Raw genomic sequence first — 17,876 nt, 5'->3', positions numbered from 1 at the left:
ATAAGCTTTTGGAAGATTTATTTAGAGGTCATTGCAGTTGGGAAATAATAAGAAATCAACTCCTAATTAATACCTAAGCAACCGTCCAACCACTTGCATGATTCATGCATGAAATCAAGCAACCATCAACCTCCTTTTTCACACTTCAAGGCCGACCAAGAAAAAGAGAGAACCAAGGGATCCTTCAAGCTATTTTTAGCAAACTCCTATATCATTTCTCTATTATAAATACCAACCCTCATTTCTCATTTCAATGATCCTTCATCCCTCATCACTAGCTAATCCATCAATCCACATTCCTCTCATCTTTCGTCCATCCCTTCCACGCATAAGCCTTCCAATTTCCCCTCTCCCTTTTAGCAAGCATTTTCCTTTGAGGAAAATCTCTCTAGGCCAACACCTTGAGGAGCATTTGTAATCACAAGAATTGGATGAAGCCACCACGATTGGTCTTCGGAGAACTGCAAAAATCATTAAGAGTTTCTTATTCCTTAATCTTATTTTGTTTATTCAATATGTTTGCAATTTGTTTTGATGTTTTCCCATTAACAATGATGACTTAATTTTGTTTAGCTAGAATGATTACATTAATTTGATAAAATTCATTTTGCTTCATGCTTGTGATGTCTAGTGCCTCAATCGTTCAAGCTTCCAATTAATATCATGTATGTATTTTATGCATTAAAATATGTTTGAATGCATTAGAATTAGTTGATCGATCCTTATCAGATGACAATTAATGAACGCAATAATTGAAAGGTGCATGCTTAATTTAGATCCTGATCTGATTAAATTAAAGGTTCGTAATAACTCAAGAGAGCTCTATTACCTTGCATAACTTTAGGTTTGCGTGATTAAATTATTTCAAAGATGACCTGTCCCTATTACTTCTCATAAATTTTAAGGAACCCTTAGTTAAATTATGACATTGGTTTATGCATATATTTTCTAAGTAGAAGATTTGGTTGAACTTATATGAGATTCCCAATTAATGAAAGATCAAGTTGCCATGGAATATTTTCTGAACATTGTTAAGCATGATGAAAAATTAATTAAGTCGAATGTTCTAATTATTCTAGCTTATCCATGTTATTGTTGTTAAACATGTGAAATTGTTTAAGGTAGCTGGTGTAACTGAAGACACATTGAGGTTGAAGTTGTTTCCATAATCGCTGCAAGATCGAGCACGAGCATGGTTTAATTCATTGCCACCCTACTCAATATCTACTTGGCAAGAATTTGATGTAAGCTTTCTGGTAAAGTATGTACCACCTAGCAAAAATGCTAAGTTGCGAAATGAGATCTCCACGTTTCAACATATGGATGATGAATCCTTATATGAGGCATGAGAAAGATTAAATGAGTTACTTTGTAGATGCCCTCACCACGAGATTCCATATTGCGTCCAGTTGGAGACATTTTATAATGGTCTCAACGCATACACAAGATTGGTGGTAAATGCTACTGTGAATGGTGCTCTCTTGTCGAAGTCTTATAATGAGGCTTATAAGATGATCGAGAGAATAACTAGCAACAATTATTAGTGGTCGAAAAATCGAGTAGCTTTAGGAAGACGAGTATCTAGAGTGCATGAACAAGACGCCCTCAATTCACTATCAGCTCAGGTATCTTTTATCTCTTCTATGTTGAAATATTTTACTATTAACGGTTTAAATCATGTTGCAGCTCAGCCATTGAGTCACTTTGATGTTATTTCCTGTATATATTGTGGGGACGATCATTCTTTCAAGAATTTTCTATCAAATCCCGAGTCAATTTATTATGTAGGGAATGAACACCAAAAAAAAAGTGGATAAGGACCACACTCCAACTTCTATAATCTTTCGTGGTGAAACCATCCAAACTTCTCTTGGAGTAACCAAGGAGTTCCACCAAACAACATCTACATACATCATAGAGAAAATTAACCTCAAGGGTTCAATCAACAAATTCATAAGCCATTACCAGCTAAATTGTCTAATAGTTTGGAGAATTTGTTGAAGGCATACATGGTGAAGAATGATGCCGTAATCCAAAGTCAATCATCAACACTAAAAAATTTGAAGAACCAAGTATATCAGTTAGCTACAGAACTTTGTAATAGACCACAAGCAACCTTACTGAGTGGCACAGAAAATCCAAGGAATTTGGGTAAGGAACACTGCAAGGTAGTTACTTTACGAAGTGGTAAGAATTTGTAACCCAAGGTAGTTGAGGTTGAAGAAAAATATGTCAAGGAAAAGGAAAATCGACCGATAGTTGAGATTCCAGTACCAGAAGAGCCAGATGCTGAAAATTCTAAAATAGGTAAAATTTAAACTAGTGAATTCTAATAAGCATTCCTTATTTAGATACAAATATAATACCCTAGAAGAGTTATCCAATTCAAGCTAAGGATCCAACACCTCTGTATCCACAAAGAATTAAGTAACAGAAACAAGAGGTGCAATTCAAGAAGTTTTTGGATGTTCCAAAGCAACTTCACATCAATATACCAGTGATAGAAGCTTTAGAACAAATGTCAAATTATGTCAAGTTCATGATGGACATTTTGCTGAATAAGAAGAGGCTCAGTGAGTTTGAGGCTGTAACATTAACGAAGGAGTGCAGTGCATTCCTATAGAACAAACTACCTCCGAAAATGAATGACCTCAGAAGCTTTACTATAGCCTGTAATATTGGAGAATCTTACTATGGTAAAGCTTTATGTGATCTTGGAGCGAGCACCAATTTGAGGCTAAAATCTATTTTCAAAATGTTGGGCATAGGTGAGGTAAGACACTTGACTGTGACACTCTAATTGGCGGATTGATCTTTAACATACCCAGAAGGAAAGATCGAGGATGTTCTGGTACATGTAGATAAGTTCATTTTTCCTACTGATTTTATTGTCTTAAATTTTGAAGTAGATAAGGAAGTGTCGATCATCCTAGAGAGACCTTTCCTAGCCACGGGAAGAACATTAATAGACGTAAAAAAAAGGCAAACTTAGGATAAGAGTTCAAGATGACTAGGTAACATTTAATGTTCTTAAAGCGATGAATTTTTTTGATCTGATAGAGGAATGTTCAGTGATAGAGGAGCTAGAAACCTTAGTTTCTATGGAATGAGAGAATAATTTTGTAGAAAACCCATTGGAAAACACTTTAGGGTCTAAGTAATTGGAAGATGGAAAAGGTAATGAAAGTATGGCTTTGATGAAAGCTAATCCAAGGGACTATGTTCAACCAGCACGTTTTGAACCTTTAAGTTAGAAGCTCAAAAATATGTGCAACCGAAGTTGTCAATCGAGGAACCACCCAAACTTGAACTTATGGTACTTACTTCCCGTTTGAAATACGTTTATTTGGGTAAAAATTCTACTTTGCTTGTGATTGTGTCAACATAACTAACAGAACGCCAAGAAGAGCAGTTGATTAAAGTCTTAAAGAAATTTAAAAAGGCAATCGGTTGGACCATAGTTGATAATTGAGGAATAAGCCCGTCTTTTTTTATGCACAATATTATCTTAGAGGAGGGTGAAAGAGCTAGAATAATTGGGCAAAGAAGGCTTAATCCAATAATGAAAGAGTTAGTTCGAAAGGAAGTTATCAAATGGTTAGATGCAGAAATTATCTACCCCATCACAAATAGTTCGTTGGTAGGTTCGATACAGTGTGTACCAAAGAAAAGTGGAGTCATGATTGTCAAGAATGAACAAAATGAGTTAATCCCGATGAGAATGGTCACAGGTTGGAGGATCTATATAGACTACATAAAATTAAACAAAGCCACTCGTAATGATCATTTTCCACTACATTTTATGGATCAAAATTTGGACCGACTAGCAGGTAATGAATATTACTGTTTCTTATATAGACATTTGGGATATAACCAAATAGTGTAAGACCAACACAAAACGAGTTTTACTTGTCCGTACGGTATGTTTGGTTTTAGGCAAATGCCTTTCAATTTATGTAATGCACCTGCCACATTTCAACAGCGCATGGGGCAATATTTATTAATATGGTTGAAAATTTTGTTGAGGTATTCATGGATGATTTTTCTATTTTTGGTAACATTTCTGATGTTTGTTTGAGTAATTCAACTAAGATACTGAAGAGATTCGAGGAGACAAATCTTGTCATTAACTGGGAGAAGTGTCATTTTATGGCTATTGAGGGAATTGTCTTAGGATACAAAAATATCCAAAAATGGGATCGAAGTCGACAAAGTAAAGGCGGATGTAATTAAAAAATTGCTACCACTAATCGCTATTAAAGGAGTTCAACGTTTCTTAGGCCATGCCAGTTTTAACTGAAGATTTATTAAAGATTTTTCAAAAAATTTAAGCCTTTGTGAATGCTATTAGAAAAAGGCATAAATTTTGAGTTTAACAAAGCATGCTTGGGAGCTTTTGAAGAGTTGAAAAATCAATTAATCTCAGCCCAATAATCATTACACTTGATTGGAGCTCTCCTTTTGAGTTGATGTGTGACGCAATATCACCTTTTTACTTATAATTTCTGTTAATCTAGGGTATTTGATATCTAATTGGGTGATGTTCATTCATACTAAGACATTAGACATAAATCAAGTGAACTTTTCAATTTTATACAAATAAGTATTAATTTTGCATAAATTTATTATTTTATGTTGGATGTTAATTGCTACTCAAAATGTTGCAGATGGACCGCTGAATTAATAAAGCATGGGAGCTGAATAATATCACACATGAGCACAAGTTAAATTGAACATCATGTGGACAACAAGCTCATTAAATTGGACCTAAGAATTCCATGCAACCCAACTTGGAAGATGGTTGTTTAAAAGGATTAAGTCTGCTTTGAATTGGGTGTCAAAAATCGTCCAAGAAGGGGGAGAATGGCCCAAATTTGGCAAAAGCATATGAGCAGCCCAAAATTAGCTTTTCGAAGATTTATTTAGAGGTCCCTGCACTTGGGAAAGAATCAAAAATTGGCTCCCAATTAATACCCAAGAAATCGTCCAACCCCTTGCATGACTCATGCATAAAATAAAGTATGAATCAAGCAACCATCAACCTCCTTTTTCACACTTCAAGGCTAACCAAGCAAAGGAGAGAACCAATGGATCCTTCAAGCTATTTTTAGCAAACTCCTATATCAAACCTCTACTATAAATACCAATCTTCACTTCCCATTTCAGTGATTCCTCATCCCTCATTACTCACTAATCCATCAGCACACATTCCTCTCATCTTTTGTCCATCTTGTCCACGTATAAGTTGTAACAACCCGATTTTTGACCCTATTCAGAATGGTGGTTTTGAGACTGTGAATCTGATTAGAAAAATATTTGAAAATTATTTTTGGTGTTTATATTATGTGAATTTGTGTGTACTAAATTTTCGTTCTGAAATTTTATCGTTTGAGTGTCCGATTTAATAAAAGGATTTAATCGCGTAAAATATAAAAGATACTAACTATTTGTTCAAGTGCTAAATTTATTTGTTCTTTTAATGAGAAGTGTTTATGTTGCAATTATAACATGAAACAAAGTGGTGGACGGTTAAGGGCATATATTATATGGTTTTATAATTTAGTTATAAAGGTTAAAATAGTAAATAGGTAAATAATATATTAATTAATAAAACCAAACAAAGTGGCCATGCATTTTGCCTTTGTTATTGATGAAGAATTGAGAAAGAAAAGAACATTTTGAGCTTTTGTTCATTCGGCCATTGGAAGACAAAATTTAGGTATGATCCTTGTTCGGTTTTTGATAATTTTTACGTTTTTGAGATCGTTGCTTCGAATACTACTCGACCTATGCTTGAATTTCTGAATTTGATGATGATTTTGTGTTTTGCCATTGTTGAAAGCTTGTGATTTTTGTTTTTTGACACTAGAAAATAAAAGATATAAATGGATAAACATACGTTGTATTTGAATTTTTGATGATTTTGAGTAATTAGGGCTAAATTGCAAATAATAAATTGAGGGATTAAACTGTGAAATAAATGAAATGCATGGACTTATATGAGCTTAGTGAATATTCGGCCAAGCTATTGTGCAACGAAATTTTGTTTATTTTGTATTTTGTGAAATAGGGACTAATTTGTGAAAAATGTGAAATGTTAGCGGCAAAAGTGTAATTTTCCCATTTGTGTATTTTTGGATGAATTTGATTGAATATGTGATTAAATAAGTTTAAATTATACTAATTTAGATCAAGCAAAAAGGAAATCGAAATTGGATCGAGGGAAATCTAAAGTTGTGGAATAGTCGTCCCGGTTCGTCCGAGGTAAGTCTATAGGCAAATAAACATTGTTAATTTGAATTGTATGTAAAATAAATATGCTGATTTGAATTCTATGAATTTATAATTGTGATAGCCTAATATGATTATGCATAGAAATGATATATTCTAATTTGATTTGATCAGATTAGGACGTCTGAAAGTCCTGTACGAACCAAAGGAAATTTGATAATTATTTTTGAGTAAGACCCTGAATTGGACAGTGACATCGATTTTTAATTACGAATAAGACCCTGTGAGGGACAGTGGCATCGTTACATGTTTACATGTAAGACCACGTGTGGGACGTTGGCATTGTACGATAAATATGATTAGAGCATTCTATTCAGTTTCGATTGGTTCAATGGGCATTATGTAGTTGTGATGGAACGTGAAATTGAGCTAAAAGGGTCAGATAAGTGTTAAATTCAATGTTAATGAAAATAAGGTAAACTTAGTATTTGAAATGGTGATATAAATTATATATGGTATATAGAGAATAATATGTATTTATATGAATTCTCATATTTGGCCAAATGATGTATTTTTTATATTGAAAGTGAGAGTTATGCGTGTTTATGAGTATATGTATATTCGGCCAAGTGATGTTTAATTGCTAAATGTATAAGTGATTAAGGGTTTTTTTACATTTGAAAATGACTAGGATACAGCTTAGTAAGGTAGTAAATTAATAGTGGACATTTTATGCATATGTATATATATTAGATCATGGAATTAAAAGATGTGATCAACAATGATGTATGATAATTTAGCAAAATGGACTAGGAAAATTGGATAAGTTAATGTCCATTTAGGTTTATACATATGTGCATAATTGAATTATTATTGTTAATTTTCATTTGTGATTTTAGCTTAAGCTTTGGAAAATGACCAAATGAATGGTAACATGTTAATTTTTGAGGATGAGTAGTTTGGTGCATGTTTATATTCAGTCAAATAGTGTGACCATATAGTGATGTGTGATTTGATATTTAATCACATGTAATGTCTTTATTTAGTGTTATTATTTATGCAAGAAAGTTAATGAAATTGGCGATTTTGTGTTGAGGTACTATATATATATACAATGAATAATGCTAGTTAATAAACCATGTGTCCGTGAATCTTGTCACATATACTATTAATCAATATTTTCGATAGATGTTATATTAGATTGAAATATATGCATGATTATATTGAAATTTTAAAATTTTATGTGGTGATTAGTTAAATGTATGAAAGTTGTGTTTTGTCCGGTAATGCCCCGTAACTTTATTTCAGCTACGGATACGGGTTAGGGGTGTTACATTTTTATTGATATCAGAGCTATGATTTAGTCGATTCTGCAAACTAACGTAACGCGTATGAGTTTAGCTATACTTGTCATATTTTATATTGCGATAGTGTGATGATTCCTGACTTTGAAAATGTGTTTTTATATAGTAAATGGATCCTAATCCCGATCGACCCGTAGTGGATGATGTCGAGAGTATAGCACCTGCTCCTATGCAAAGGACAGGGTCGACTGATTCTCGAATGACTTCAAGTACCCGAGAGGGTAAGGCTAAACAAACCTTTTACCAAATGATGAACGATTGGTTTATTCAGTATATCCGGACTAATCTGGCTGCACAACAACCTCCACCCCGACTAATCCACCTCCGATAACTATGGTACCTCAGATAATTGATTCGATGAGATTACATAAACCCCCTGTCGATAAAATTAGAAAATAAGGGGCTACAGAGCTTGAGGCCACAGTCGATGATGATGCTGAGCGGGCTGAATTTTGGCTCGACAATACTATCCGTGTGTTTGATGAATTATCTTGTACACCTGATGAATGTATAAAATGTGTTGTATCATTGCTACAAGATGCCACATATCACTAGTGGAATACACAAGTATCGATAGTTCCGAAAGAACGGGTGACCTAGGAATTCTTTCAGATAGAGTTTCGCAAAAAATATATCAGTCAGAGTTTTATGGACCAGAAACGCAAAGAATTCCTCGAGTTGAAACAGGGTTGTATGACCGTAACAGAATATGAGCGGGAGTTCGTGAAACTTAGCCACTATGCCCGAGAGTGTGTTTCGACTGAAGCAATTATGTGTAAAAGATTTGAAGACGGGCTGAATGAAGATATTAAATTGCTTACGGGCATACTTGAAATAAAAGAGGTCGTAGTACTTGTTGAGCGAGCTTGCAAAGACGAAGAGCTCAGGAAAGAGAAAAGAAAAGTTGATTTTGAAGCCAGAGATTTCTGCAAGAGATCATGGAGTAAGACTTTTAATTCAGCATCAAAGAAATTCAGGGATGATTCTAGCCGATCTAAGGTTACTGCGGGCTTCTTCAAACGTGATCGAGACCGGCCTTCAGTGAGTTCACGAGCTACTTCTATTGCTAGTGTCGGCAATGTTCAAAAAAATAGATCCAAGTGCAGGCAATGTGGTAGACGACATTCTGGAGATTGTAAAACACGTTATCGGTCTTGTTTCAAATGTGGATCGATGGATCATTTCATTCGCGAGTGTCTGATGTTAGCTGGGTAGAATACTGTACAGAGTGAGCCAGGACGAGGTAGACCACCCAGACATATAAGTAATGTGAGTGGCAGTCAGAGAGGAACTATAGATACAGTAGTCAGATCTGAGGCTCGTGCACCTGCTGGAGCCTATGCTATACGCGCACGAGAGGAGGTTTCATCTCCAGATATTATTACTGGTACATTTACTCTTTATAATACTAGTGTAATTGCATTGATTGATCCTGATTCGACTCATTCATATGTGTGTGAAACTTTAGTATTCAGTAAGACTTTGCCTGTTGAGTCTACTGAGTTTGTGATTAGAGTGTCGAACCCCTTGTGCCTGTATGTTCTGGTTGACACAGTTTGTAAGAATTGTCCATTGATTATTCGAGATTCATGTTTTTCGGCTGATTTGATACTATTACCATTCGACGAGTTTTATATAATTCTGGGTATGGATTGGTTAACCGTGTACGATGCTGTTGTAAACTGTAAACGAAAGACTATTGATTTGCGGTGCCAGAATGATGATATTATTTGGATTAAATCTAACGATCTGAATGGATTACCGCCAGTGATATCCTCGATGTTAGCACAGAAGTATGGGAGAAAGGGTTGTGAAGCTTACTTTGCAGATGTACTTGATAGAAAAGTAATCGAAAAGAAGATTGAATCAGTACCAGTTGTGTGCGAATATCCGGATGTGTTTCCTGAAGAATTCCTGGGATTACCATCGATTCGAGAGGTAGAGTTTGGGATTGAGTTAGTGCCAGGACGACTCTGATTTTGATATGTTCATACAAAATGGTACCGACTGAATTAAAAGAATTGAAAGCTTAGTTACAGGAGTTGACAGATAGGGGTTTCGCGCAACCGGGTTTCTCGCCTTGGGGCGTACCAGTTCTGTTTGTGAGAAAGAAAGATGGAACTATGAGAATGTGCATCGACTATCGACAACTCAATAAGATGACCATAAAGAATAAATATTTGTTGCCACAGATTGACGACTTTTTTGATCAGCTGAAAGGGGCTTCAGTGTTCTCAAAGATAGATTTGAGATTTGGCTACTATTAGTTGCGAGTTAAAGACTCTAATGTACCAAAGACTGCTTTTCGAATGAGGTACGAACACTATGAGTTTCTGGTTATGCCTTTCGGGCTTACTAATGCAACTGCCATTTTTAAGGATTTGATGAACCGGATCTTCAGACAGTATTTGGATCGGTTTGTAGTTGTATTCATAAATGATATTTTGATTTACTCTCGTGATGAAACCGAACACGCAGAACATCTGTGACTTGTGTTACAGACTTTGCGAGATAAACAGTTGTATGCAAAGTTTAGTAAATGTGAGTTTTGTTTACGCGAAGTTAGCTTTCTGGGACATGTTGTGTCAACATCAGGTATTCGGGTTGATCCGAGTAAGATTTCGACCATACTTGATTGGAAACCTCCGAGAAACGATTCAGAAGTTCAAATTTTTTTGGGACTTGTTGATTACTATAGACGGTTCATGAAAGGGTTCTTTATGATTGCGACCCCGATGACGAAACTATTACAGAAAGATGTTAAGTTCGAGTGGTCAGAAAAGTGCCAGAAAAGTTTTGATCAGTTGAAAGCCTTATTGACCGAAGCTCCAGTACTAGTTCAACCAGAATTGGGTATGGAGTTCGTTATCTATAGTGATGCATTTTTGAGTGGTTTGGGTTGCATTTTGATGCAAGAAGGCAAAGTTGTAGCTTATGCTTCAAGACAGTTAAAGTCGCACAAAAAGAACTATTCGACACACGATCTGGAATTGGCAGCTATTGTGTTTGCATTGAAAATATGGCGCCACTATCTGTTCGGTGAAAAATGTCATGTTTATTTCGATCACAAAAGCCTGAAGTATTTGATGACTCAAAAAGATCTAAACTTGAGACAGCGTCGTTGGCTAGAGTTGTTAAATGATTATGAGCTTGTTATTGTCTATCATTCCGGAAAGGCTAATGTTGTTACTGATGCTTTAAGCCAAAAATCACTGTTTTCTTTGCATGTAATGAATGCACATATGGTTATGTCAGATGATGGTGCGATAATAGCTAAGTTAAAAGTAAGACCGTTTTTTATTCAGCAAATTTGCGAATCTCAGAAAACTGATAATGATTTGATTGTAAAGAGGGTTCAATGTGATTCGATTGTTGACTCGAAATTCCAAATTGATGCTGAGGGATGTCTAAGATTCAGAGATCGAATATGTGTTCTGAGAAATCTAGAGTTGATTCAGATGATTTTGAATGAAGATCATAACAGTTTGTTATTTGTTCACCCGGGTAGCACGAAGATGTATACTGACCTGAAATAGTACTATTGGTGTCACGGTATGAAAAAAGACATTTCTGATTTTGTTTCAAAATGTTTAATTTATCAATAAGTAAAAGCCAAGCATCAAGTACCTTTTGGATTGCTTCAACCAATCATGATACCGGAGTGGAAAAGGGACAGAGTCACAATGGATTTTGTGTCCGGTTTATCACCGACACCAAGTAAGAAAGATGCGATCTGGGTTATTGTGGATAGATTGACTAAATCGGCTCACTTTGTTCCAGCTCGTACGGATTCTTCACTTGATAAGCTTGCTGAGTTAAATGTTTCTCAGATTGTGAGATTACACGGGGTACCTATTTCTATTGTTTCGGATAGAGATCCGAGGTTTACATCGCAGTTTTGGAAGAAACTGCAAGATGCATTAGGTACCAAATTGCATTTTAGCAATGCTTTCCATCCCCAGACAAATGGTTAGTCTAAGCAAATCATTCAGATACTTGAGGATTTGTTAAGATGTTGCATTCTTGAGTTCGAAGGTTCGTGAGAACGATATCTGCCCTTGATTGAATTTGTGTACAATAATAGCTTTTAATCAAGTATCAAAATGGCACCTTACGAGGCTCTATATAGTCATAGATGTCGTACACCATTATATTGGACTGAGCTCAGTGAAAATAAGATACACGGGGTTGATATAATCAGAGAGACTTTACAGAAAGTTAAAGTAATCCGTGAAAGTTTGAAAACAGCGTCAGATCGTTAGATTTCATATGCAGACTTGAAACGAAAAGATATAGAATTCCAGATTGGAGATAAAGTGTTTTTGAAAGTCTCACCGTGGAAGAAAATACTTAGTTTCGGTCATAAAGGCAAGTTAAGTCCAAGATTTATTAGACTGTACAAGATTGTTGAGCGTATTGGGCTCGTTGCATATCGACTATTGTTGCCACCTGAACTAGAAAAGATCCATAATGTATTCCATGTTTCGATGCTTCGACAATACAGATATGATCTTTCGCATGTGATTAATCTGTCAGATATTGAGATTAAGTCCGATATGACTTACGAGGAAGAACCGATTCTTATCCTAGCTCGCGAAGTTAAAGAATTACGAAATAAGAAAATTCCATTAGTAAAAGTACTGTGGCATAAACACGGAGTTGAAGAGGCAACTTGGGAGACAGAGGATGCAATGAAAGAACGTTATCCGAACTTATTCATCGGTAAGATTTTCGGGGACGAAAATCCCTAAAGGGGAGAGTTGTAACAGCTCGATTTTTGACCCTATTCAGAATGGTGGTTTCGAGACCATGAGTGTGAGTCAAAAAAATATTTTAAAATTATTTTTGGTGTTTATACTGTGTGAATTTGTGTGTGCTAAATTTTCGTTCTGAAATTTTATCGTTTGGGTGTCTGATTTAATAAAAGGATTTAATCGCGTAAAAGGTAAAAGTTACTAACTATTTGTTAAAATGCTAAATTGATTTGTTCTTTTGTGAGAAGTGTTTATGTTGCAATTATTCCATGAAACAAAGTGATGTACGGTTAAGGGCATATATTATATGGTTTTATAATTTAATTATAAAGGTTAAAATAGTAAATAGGTACATAATATATTAATTAATAAAACCAAACAAAGTGGCCATGCATTTTTTTCTTGGTTATTGCTGAAAAATTGAGAAAGAAAAGGACATTTTCAGCTTTTTTTCATTCGGCCATTGGAAGACAAAAATTAGGTATGATCCTTGTTCGGTTTTTGATAATTTTTACGTTTTTTAGATTGTTGCTTCGAATACTACTCAACCCATGCTTGAATTTTTGAATTTGATGATGATTTTGTGTTTTTCCATTGTTGAAATATTGTTATTTTTGTTGAAATCTTGTGATTTTTTTTGTTTGATACTAGAAAATAAAAGATATAAATGGATAAACATATGTTGTATTTGAGTAATTAGGGCTAAATTGCAAAAATAATAAATTGAAGGACTAAAATGTGAAATAAATGAAATGCATGGACTTCTATGAGCTTAGTGAATATTCAGCCAAGCTATTGTGCAACGGAATTTTGTTTATTTTGTATTTTGTGAAATAGGGACTAATTTGAGAAAAATGTAAAATGTTAGCGGCAAAAGTGTAATTTTCCCATTTATGTATTTTTGGATGAATTTGATTGAATCTGTGATTAAATAAGTTGAAATTATACTAATTTAGATCAAGCAAAAGGAAATCAGAAGTGGATTGGGGGAATCTAAAATTGTGGAATAGTCGTCCCGGTTCGTTCGTCTTCGTCCGAGGTAAGTCTATAGGTAAGTAAACGTTGTTAATTTGAATTGTATGTAAATTAAATATGCTGATTTGAATTCTATGAATTTATAATTGTGATAGCCTAATATGATTATGCTTAGAAGTAATATATTCTAATTTGATTCAATAACTGTTTTTGAGTAAGACCCTGTGTGGGACAGTGGCATCGTTACATATTTACATGTAAGACCACGTGTGGGACGTTAGCATTGTACGATAAATATGATTATTCGAGCGTCCTATTCAGTTCCGATTGGTTCAATGGGCATTATTTAGTTGTGATGGAATGTGAAATTGAGCTAAAAGGGTCAGATAAGTGTTAAATTCAATGTTAATGAAAATAAGGTAAGCTTAGTATTTGAAATGGTGATATAAATTCTATATGGTATATAGAGAATAATATGTATTTATATGAATGCTCATATTCAGCCAAATGATGTATTTTTTATATTGAAAGCGAGAGTTATGTGTGTTTATGAGTATATGTATATTCGGCCAAGTGATGTTTAATTGCTAATATATTTTTCTAATGATATACGAATTCGTTACTATATTAAATGTATATGTGATTAAGGGTTGCTTGATTCGTCTTAGCGAAATTATATTATAAATGTCATTTAAATGATTTAATTGCTTATGACTTACTAAGCTATTCAAGCTTACTGTGTGTGTGTGTTTGTTCCATGTTTTTAGATTTTTGGAAACAAGTTACGAGCTCGGGGATCGTTAGAGTAATCAGTCACATTATCGATCGTTATTTTGGTATTTTCAAAAGTTGAACTTTACTCTTATGGCATGTATAGGCTAGGTTGTGTTTTGGGTTAGTTTTTGAATTTGTAAATATTAATCCATGCGAAAATGGCTAGATATGATGCTTAAGTTTATGCAGATTTCAGTTATGATATATATATATATATGTGTGATGTGTTTGGCATATTGTTAATTGTTATGAATTTGTGGTTGGGTCATGGTTTTTTTTATATTGATGCATATATGTGAACTGTGTTAGTTTATCCTGTTAAAATGTTTTTTTAAGTAATTGAGTTTGGGATGCTGGATTATCATTTGATATGTTACAGGATTCATATTATATATATTTATATAGGTTTGGTTTGACATGTTTAATGCATTAGTAGATTTGTCTTCTATACTATATATATATAATGATTATATCTTATGGTATGTTTTTGCATGTAATTGAATAGTGTTTTATTTACATTTGAAAATCACTAGGATAAAACTTAGTAAGGTAGTAAATTAATAAAGGACATTTTTATGCGTATGTGTATATATTAGATCATGGAATTAAAAGATGTGAGCAACAATGATGTATGATAATTTAGCAAAATGGACTAGTAAAATTGGATAAGTTAATGTCGAGTTAGGTATATACATATGTGCATAATTGAATTATTATTGTTGTTAATTTTTATTTGTGATTTTAGCTTAAGCTTTGGAAAATGACCAAATGAATGGTAACATGTTAATTTCTGAGGATGAGTAGTTTGGTGCATGTTTATATTTAGTCAAATAGTGTGACCATATAGTGATGTGTGTTTTGATATTTAATGACATGTAATGTCTTTATTTAGTGTTATTATTTATGCAAGAAAGTTAATGAAATTGGCGATTTTGTGTTGAGGTACTATATATATACAATGAATAATGCTAGTTAATAACCCATGTGTCCATGAATCTTGTCGCATATACTATTAATCAATATGTTTCGATATATACTATATTAGATTGAAATATATGCATAATTATATTGAAAATTTAAAATTTTATGTGGTGATTAGTTAAATGTATGAAAGTTGTGTTTTGTCCGGTAATGCCTCGTAATTCCATTCCGGCGATAGATACGGGTTAGGGGTGTTACATAAGCCTTCCAATTTTCCCTCTTCCCTTTAGCTAGCATTTTCCCTTGAGGAAAATGGAAAGACGAAAATATACATATTTTTTCATGCCCTTTTTAACTCAAATTCATGCAGTTTCGGTAAATTTCTTGTCAAAAAATATATAATTATTATAAAATAATTATTTTTTACTTAAATTATTAACATGATGAATTTTAATTAATTTTATAATTAAATTTGATTATTTTCGACAGATTTGCATAGAGGGTGAAAAATGGCTCGACAAACACTATTAGAAGCACAAAATCGAGAAGTAATTTTGAAGCATCAAGGCTAAATAAATTTTCAGACTAAGACGGTCAGAATTATGTGTTTTAATTAATAATATAATTAATTTTAATTTTAATCCAATTTAATTTTGGTTAAATAAATTATTATTAATTAATTATGAAAAGGGGCCTAGTTGAGCTGAACTGAGAAAATCGAACCAACCGAGCACTGAGCAACCTAAAACCGTCCCACATGCTGACCCAATAAACTTTCTTGGCTGATTATTTGGCTTGCAAAATGGCCCTTTCAGACCCGTTCAAATTGCATTCAAACCTCTCCACTATTTGTGCCTTTCTAAAATTGGCCCTACCTTAAAATAGCAAGTTTGAAACCTTCAAACTTGCCACATGTGTGGCCGGCCATGGGGGGACTCTATGGCTGTTATTTTTGCTAATTTTAGCAGCCATCTCAACCTATAAATACCCTCCTTGGCTGCTCACTTAAAACACATCCCAACTCTTCTCATCTCTTCACTTCTCTCTCTTCATTTCCCTTCCATTATTCTTTATTCCCTTGCCGATTTCACCACTAAAAAAGAGCCATTCATCCACCATTTGGAGTAGCATTCAAGTGTTTTTAGAAGCCTCGGTTCGACAAGAGCAAGTGGAGAAGGAGGAGTGGAGCAAACTAGTCAAGCCACAAAGAGAACACCGGATTTGATTCTTGTTCCCTATCCTTTTAAATTTGTTGTTTTTATGATGAACATGTCTATGAATATTTATGATGTTGGAATGTTTAATTTAATTAATATGACTTAAATTTAATTCATGTTAGGTTAATTGCATTTTGTCTACTTAATTTATTAAAATTGTGTTTGTGTTGTTATAAGCCTCGGTAAGATGTTTGATTAAGTAAAACCATAACTAACTTATTCTTGCATTACAATTATAAGGTAACTAATGAATTAATTATTAAAACAAATTGTAATTGTAATTAATTGACATGATACTTAATAAGTGCATGTTTAATCATCTAAGGTAGTTGAGGGTTAAATTAGCAACGGTATCTAACGATGCATTAGTCTTGCATAACTTGCAAGATTATTGTGATTAAAGTATTTCAAGGTAGAAATACATTGTTACCTCACGCAATCTTTATGTGCTTATGAGATTGAATTAATTGTTAGAATTGGCATAGAGATATGTACAAGAGATTATTTTGATTTCATAATTATGTATGTGCATTAACACATTTGCTTATTAAAATTAGTTTAATCGGTTGAATTGACATAGAGATATAGTCAAGAGATAAATAGATTTTGGTAGGTAACTATGTTAATAAGTTAGAAAATTACCGAGTTGCCGTGAATTTATTCGTAACAACATGAACATGAGTTTAATAATTCTAAGTTAAGAAATGTAATTAATCTAACACAATTATGTCATCTTGATTAAAATCATCTTTTGAAATCGTGCATTGAAACTTTTATTTTCTTTCTTTTTTTTTCATAGTTTTCAATAACCTCCTCAAATCAAAATATTTTCTTCACCAAAGAATTTTAAATTGCATTCATAAATAATTCTTTTCACAGTCCCTATGGGTACGATAACTTGACAATTACTTGTCACTTTATTACTTGTTGCTATTGTGTACACTTGCACATTTCCATCATTTCAAGTTTTTGGCATAGTTGCCGGGGACTATTTTAAAAAGTCATTATTTATGAATTTGTTAGTTTTGCATTTTGGTTTATTTTTCTATTCAATTTTAACTTAATTAATTTTTCTGTGATTATTTTAGGTGTTTATGAGTATTGATCGAATTATCAATTTACTCCCTGTAAACGCTGAGATCAAACGAACTTTTTGATAGCGAAGAAGACAAGCAAGTCAGAGAAGGACCGACGAGATGAACCTTAAAAATTTGACTCAAGGAAATAGAGCAGACGCTACTCAAAATCCTATCCTTATTGCTGATGATAAGGATATAGCTCTAAAATAGTATGCCATGCCAGTGTTTCATGATCTTAATCTGGGTATTAGGAGACCCAAAATCGAGGTATAACAGTTTGAGCTAAAGCCAGTCATGTTCTAGATGCTTTAGACAGTGGGCTAATTTAGTGGAATGCCTACCGAAGATTCTCATCTTCACTTAAGACTGTTTATAGAGGTGAGCGATTCTTTCAAGTTAGCCGGAGTATACAAAGATGCATTATGATTGAAATTGTTCCCATATTCGCTAAGGGATAGAGCTCGAGCCTAGTTGAACTCATTGCCACCAAATTCAATTACCACATGGCAAGAGTTAGCAGAAAGATTCCTCATGAAGTATTTCCTGCCTAGCAAGAATGCT

General features: G+C 33.8%; 1 non-coding gene across 1 annotated transcript; it reads right to left on the bottom strand.

Moving 5' to 3' along the window:
- Nucleotides 1-1,287: 1,287 nt before the first annotated feature.
- On the bottom strand, nucleotides 1,288-1,393 carry LOC121215229 (small nucleolar RNA R71). The gene has a single exon (XR_005910958.1). It is a non-coding gene; the product is annotated as a small nucleolar RNA R71 (small nucleolar RNA).
- Between the last annotated feature and the right edge of the window lie 16,483 nt (nucleotides 1,394-17,876).

The sequence above is a fragment of the Gossypium hirsutum genome, chromosome D02 (assembly GCF_007990345.1).
Source record: "Gossypium hirsutum isolate 1008001.06 chromosome D02, Gossypium_hirsutum_v2.1, whole genome shotgun sequence".
NCBI classification, from domain to species: domain Eukaryota; kingdom Viridiplantae; phylum Streptophyta; class Magnoliopsida; order Malvales; family Malvaceae; genus Gossypium; species Gossypium hirsutum.
This window is presented reverse-complemented; position numbering and strand designations above follow the sequence as displayed.